The sequence below is a fragment of the Coregonus clupeaformis genome, unplaced genomic scaffold (assembly GCF_020615455.1).
Source record: "Coregonus clupeaformis isolate EN_2021a unplaced genomic scaffold, ASM2061545v1 scaf0201, whole genome shotgun sequence".
Lineage (NCBI taxonomy): Eukaryota > Metazoa > Chordata > Actinopteri > Salmoniformes > Salmonidae > Coregonus > Coregonus clupeaformis.
Genome location: NW_025533656.1, coordinates 13,303 through 19,454, shown reverse-complemented (window position 1 = coordinate 19,454; position 6,152 = coordinate 13,303). Strand labels below are relative to the sequence as shown.

The 6,152-nt window shown below is 42.3% G+C and overlaps 1 long non-coding RNA gene across 1 annotated transcript; it reads left to right on the top strand.

Moving 5' to 3' along the window:
- The first annotated feature begins 2,276 nt into the window (after positions 1–2,276).
- On the top strand, positions 2,277–4,843 carry LOC123484116. The gene is made up of 3 exons (XR_006658407.1): positions 2,277–2,944; positions 3,629–3,631; positions 4,664–4,843. It is a non-coding gene; the product is annotated as an uncharacterized LOC123484116 (long non-coding RNA).
- Positions 4,844–6,152: the final 1,309 nt, after the last annotated feature.

Here is a 6,152-nt window from a genome sequence, read left to right as displayed (position 1 = left end):
AAACCTATAGTTGCGTAACAGCACTTTGTGTAACTTTACCATAGTTTTATATTAACAAATTACGGCGCCAAGGACAACATACCTTGCTAGTTGAAGGTCAGGCAAAAGAGAACAATAAGAGGGTACATAAATACAGATAACCCGCGATGGACCAAACCAAAATATAGAAAACTTTTACAATTAGGTGTATTTACAATATAGATAGATAAAAATGTTTGTACACCAAAAAATAACATTAGCTATGCAGCTGTAATTAAATAAAGAAACCACATTGAATTATTATTATAATTATTATTATTATTATTATTATTATTATTATTATTATTAACTTATTAACATCCCCTCTTGACATGGCCTACTTGAACTGTCCTTGTGTGCAATTTGGTGCATAATATGGGGGAACAACATCACACTACTACACATTTATTCAAGTCATACCTTTATTGTCATTCATGCTCTTGTTTTTAACTGAGTAGTTTTGCAAAAGTGTAACCTGCGTCAATTCAGAGCTAGGAAATATTGGAATAACGTGCTTAAGAGGACCCCTGACACGCACAACAGGATAACACAACAACCACATTTTCAATTGACAATCATTGATTTAAATGGATGTGGTCAATAGATTTGTATAGGCATATATACTAATTTAATTTAACTTGTAAGCCAAGGATGGATTAGTAGGTCTATGCAACATGCACCTGGATAACCGCGTCATGAATCGGAACGGGCTCCAACGTCCTCATATACACATTATGACAAAATAAAGAGCTTAATCTTTCACGAAATAAAGACATAGAAGAAAACAGGTTCTAGAAACTCAGTTTCTCCATGGCAATAGAATGTAAACATGTATATTGCGCCAAACATAACCAAATATCGCCTACAACTCAATTCTCAGCGCAGCATATTGGACGACTCCACAGGCATTGATCATTCGCGACTTTAAGTAATTCCTCTAGAGCAGTGGTCACCAAACTACGGCCCGCGGGCCGGATACGGCCCGTCAGCACATTTGGCCCGGCCCTCTGAACAATCCCAGAGACGCTATCGGATTTTTTTCCCTATTTGGCCTCCAGAAAAAAAAATCCTAGGCCCGGCCCTGTCAAAGAGAGAACGGAATAATGGCGAAAAAGGTTAGGTAAGAGAAAAATTGATTCAGAATGCAGGGTATTTAACCCGCAGTGGACAAACGATTATTTTTTTGTTCAATGCAAAGAAAAGGCTGTTTGTCTCATCTGTCAAGAGACGGTGGCGGTATTCAAAGAATACAATCTTCGCCGACACTATGAATCCCGTCACAAAGACAAGTACGATAGCTTGCAAGGCCAAATACGAGCAGACAAACTCTCAAAGCTAAAAAGTGGACTACTATCTCAGCAGAATACATTTGTACGCCAAGCTCAGCTGAACCAGGCATCCGTTCGGGCCAGCTTTCGGGTTGCTAAACTGATAGCAAGCAGCGGTAAGCCTTTCACTGACGGAGAGTTTGTTAAGAAATGTATGGATGCTGTCGCGGAGGAGGTGTGTCCCCGAGAAGAAAGATGCATTTAATGCCGTAAGTCTGTCGGCGAGTACAATCACCAGACGCGTTGAAGAAATCGGGAGTAATGTATATGCCCAGCTGCAGCAGAAGACGAAAGAATTTGACTTTTTTTCATTAGCACTGGATGAGAGCACGGACGTGCAAGACACAGCGCAACTGCTCATTTTTATTCGTGGAGTTAGCGCAAACTTTGAGATATGCGAGGAGCTGGCAGCCCTCCAAAGTCTCAAAGGGACTACAACGGGAGAGGATATTTTTGACAAAGTGTGCCAAACCATGGAGAAGTTGGACCTGGACTGGTCAAAGCTAGCTAGCATCACGACTGACGGGGCTCCTAGCATGGTGGGCGAAACTCGCGGTCTAATAGGACGCATGAACCGGGAGTTGGAAAAAGGGGTCTCACCGCCCGCTACGAGTCCACTGCCTAATTCACCAGCAAGCACTGTGCTGCAAAGTGTTGACGTGGGATTCTGTAATGAAGGTTGTGGTGTCGTGCATAAACTTCATCAGAGCAAAGGGACTTAAACACAGGCAGTTCCAAGAATTCCTGTCTGAACTGGAGTCTACGTACGGAGATGTGCTGTACTACACAGAGGTCCGATGGCTGAGCCGGGGCAGAGTTTTGAGGCGTTTTACGAGCTGCTACCCGAAATTAACGCATTTCTTCATTTAAAAGACAAAACGGTCCCAGAGCTGATCGACCCAGAATGGAAATGGCACCTCGCATTTTTTAACAGACGTGACAGAAATACTTAACAGCCTTAACTTGCAGCTACAAGGCGAGGGGAAACTCATTTGCGACATGTATTCACACATAAAAGCATTTGAGGTGAAATTAGCGCTGCTTTTGGAACAAGTGAAAAAGCGCAACTTCGTCCATCTTCCTGCTACCCAAAACCTGTCGACAGAGAACCCAGCGGTCCCGTTCCCAGCTGAAAAGTGCGTGGAAGCACTGGAAATGCTGAAGGCGGAGTTCGGTGTGCGATTCAGTGAACTACATGTTCATGCAAAAGAAATCCGTCTTTTTCAGAACCCCTTTGTTGCCGACATTGATGAAGCCCAGCCTTCATATCAGTTTGAGTTGGCTGAGTTACAGAACTGTGATGTTCTGAAAGACGCATTCAAGCCCAACAGTCTCATTGACTTCTATGCCGCCCTCCCAAACGACACATATCCAAACATCAAAAAAACACGCAATGAAAATGTCCACAGTTTTTGGCAGCACGTATATCTGCGAGAAAACCTTTTCTCGCATGAAACTGCTGAAAACTCAGATGAGATCAAGATTGACAGATGAACATTTGCATCAGTGCTTGAGACTGGCTGTAACTAGAATGGAACCTGATATTCAACTTCTCACCAGCCAGATGCAGGCCCACAGTTCACACTGATGAACATACAGTGGGGAAAAAAAGTATTTAGTCAGCCACCAATTGTGCAAGTTCTCCCACTTAAAAAGATGAGAGAGGCCTGTAATTTTCATCATAGGTACACGTCAACTATGACAGACAAAATGAGAAAAAAAATCCAGAAAATCACATTGTAGGATTTTTATGAATTTATTGGCATATGATGGTGGAAAATAAGTATTTGGTCAATAACAAAAGTTTCTCAATACTTTGTTATATACCCTTTGTTGGCAATGACACAGGTCAAACGTTTTCTGTAAGTCTTCACAAGGTTTTCACACACTGTTGCTGGTATTTTGGCCCATTCCTCCATGCAGATCTCCTCTAGAGCAGTGATGTTTTGGGGCTGTCGCTGGGCAACACAGACTTTCAACTCTCTCCAAAGATTTTCTATGGGGTTGAGATCTGGAGACTGGCTAGAGCCACTCCAGGACCTTGAAATGCTTCTTACGAAGCCACTCCTTCGTTGCCCGGGCGGTGTGTTTGGGATCATTGTCATGCTGAAAGACCCAGCCACGTTTCATCTTCAATGCCCTTGCTGATGGAAGGAGGATTTCACTCAAAATCTCACGATACATGGCCCCATTCATTCTTTCCTTTACACAGATTAGTCGTCCTGGTCCCTTTGCAGAAAAACAGCCCCAAAGCATGATGTTTCCACCCCCATGCTTCACAGTAGGTATGGTGTTCTTTGGATGCAACTCAGCATTCTTTGTCCTCCAAACATGACGAGTTGAGTTTTTACCAAAAGTTCTATTTTGGTTTCATCTGACCGTATGACATTCTCCCAATCCTCTTCTGGATCATCCAAATGCACTTCAGACGGGCCTGGACATGTACTGGCTTAAGCAGGGGGGACACGTCTTGCACTGCAGGATTTGAGTCCTGGCGGCGTAGTGTGTTACTGATGGTATGCTTTGTTACTTTGGTCCCAGCTCTCTGCAGGTCATTCACTAGGTCCCCCCGTGTGGTTCTTGCGTGGAGCCCCAGATCGAGGGAGATTATCAGTGGTCTTGTATGTCTTCCATTTCCTAATAATTGCTCCCACAGTTGATTTCTTCAAACCAAGCTGCTTACCTATTGCAGATGCAGTCTTCCCAGCCTGGTGCAGGTCTACAATTTTGTTTCTGGTGTCCTTTGACAGCTCTTTGGTCTTGGCCATAGTGGAGTTTGGAGTGTGACTGTTTGAGGTTGTGGACAGGTGTCTTTTATACTGATAACAAGTTCAAACAGGTGCCATTAATACAGGTAACGAGTGGAGGACAGAGGAGCCTCTTAAAGAAGAAGTTACAGGTCTGTGAGAGCCAGAAATCTTACTTGTTTGTAGGTGACCAAATACTTATTTTCCACCATAATTTGCAAATAAATTCATTAAAAATCCTACAATGGGATTTTCTGGATTTTTTTTCTCAATTTGTCTGTCATAGTTGACGTGTACCTATGATGAAAATTACAGGCCTCTCTCATCTTTTTAAGTGGGAGAACTTGCACAATTGGTGGCTGACTAAATACTTTTTTTCCCCCACTGTAGGTAAGCTCACTTTTCTGACTTGAATGAGTCATTCTGAGCATAAACAAATATAATCATAATAAAATCTACTGGGATAAAATCCATCTTTACAACCATACTGGTAGTGAAATGTATTGTGCTGTGTAGGTGCTGTATCACTTAGTTCAGTTTCTCAACCTGCTTCCTTTGTGGTTTTCACAGGGAAGTTGATGAGAGAGAGCTGCAAACAGCGGTGTCTACAAGCCTACTGGAACCTACAAAAGGATTATAAGCAAGGAACACAAGAACTTTAAGAGACTGCTCATATGTGTCAGAGAGATTCTGCTCTGACAACTGAGCTGAACTTTTATCTGTTAAGATTGTGCATGGCACAACAGAAAGTTAATGTTCCATGGCTTTTTTTTCATGAAGAACCCAGAGAGAGTTATTTAGTTATTATTTATTTCATAAATAGTGTTATTTATTTCCTGTTTTTTCTGTGAAGAACTCAGAGAGGGTTATTTAGTTATTATTTATTTCATTAATAGTGTTATTATTTGTTTCTGACTTTTTTCTGTAAAGAACCTGGAAAGGGTTATTTGGTTATGTGTGGCTTTCTGGAAAACAATAAATTTTTTTAAGCTCCCCTACGATCGTCACACTTTTTCTGTTACAAACTGACACCCGCCCCCATCAGAGAAGGGAAAAGTTATGTGGCCCTCACAGGAAAAAGTTTGGGGACCCCTGCTCTAGAGCATCCCGTATATCTATAGCGCTGCATTTCGTCCCCCTCTGACCATGGATAGGGTTGGGAGCATTCCTGAGTTCACTTATGGTCCCACTAAGGTAATCTTAGGAGATATTCCTTTTAGCATACTGTAAATGCCTGTGCAAAATGTACCTAATAAAGCATAATTATTTTAATTATCTTCAAAGGAATTCTGTAGAAGCAGCCTATATTTTCAGACTCTGCAGGCCTGCTGGGAGGAAGTATATTACAATAAACAGGTAAGATTCATCCCACAAAAACAGTAACCAAAGAAAAAAATAGATAGATTTAATCCCAAAACAAGAGTTTTCTTTCAAGACAGTTTAGAGAAGATGGTCATAAGAGTTTTTAATATCACTTGCAAATTGTGAGACATGAGCAGTTGTGAAATGTTGCGAGAGGCCCTTCTGAAAGCACATTATATGGTCTTTAGTGGCACGGTCTCACACCTTACCTCATCTTGCAGAAGAAGCTCATGGTCCACTATCTGCTGCTCCAGAGTCGAGGCCATGTCTCGCCCCATGTCACCATGGAGCACATGAGCGACTGGCTGGTGTCTCAGGGCAAAAAATCCCTTAGGGAGAGGTGAGTACCACGTCAGCTCTCACCTTCACTGCCATTCTCTGTCACCAGCAACACTCCAGGAGGTGTGGGTAAAATAAACAACAACAAAAAAGGAAGCCAGGAAAGTTGAAATGCTTTGTGTTTTATTTGAAGGGTGTGGAAGGAAACCCTGGAGGAGGGAACGAACTCGCTCGGCTGGTAAGAGAATGAGAGTTAGAGACTTAGACTATCAGTCAGTGAGCTCTTTTCTAGCCTTTCAACAACTAGTTAGTACAGCCGAATATATCTGTTGTGAAATTACACTAATGGGACTTCCTGTTTCCCTACGGCAGACCTGGGAAGTAAACACCTGCCTAAAAATGATTGACATGGAGCACA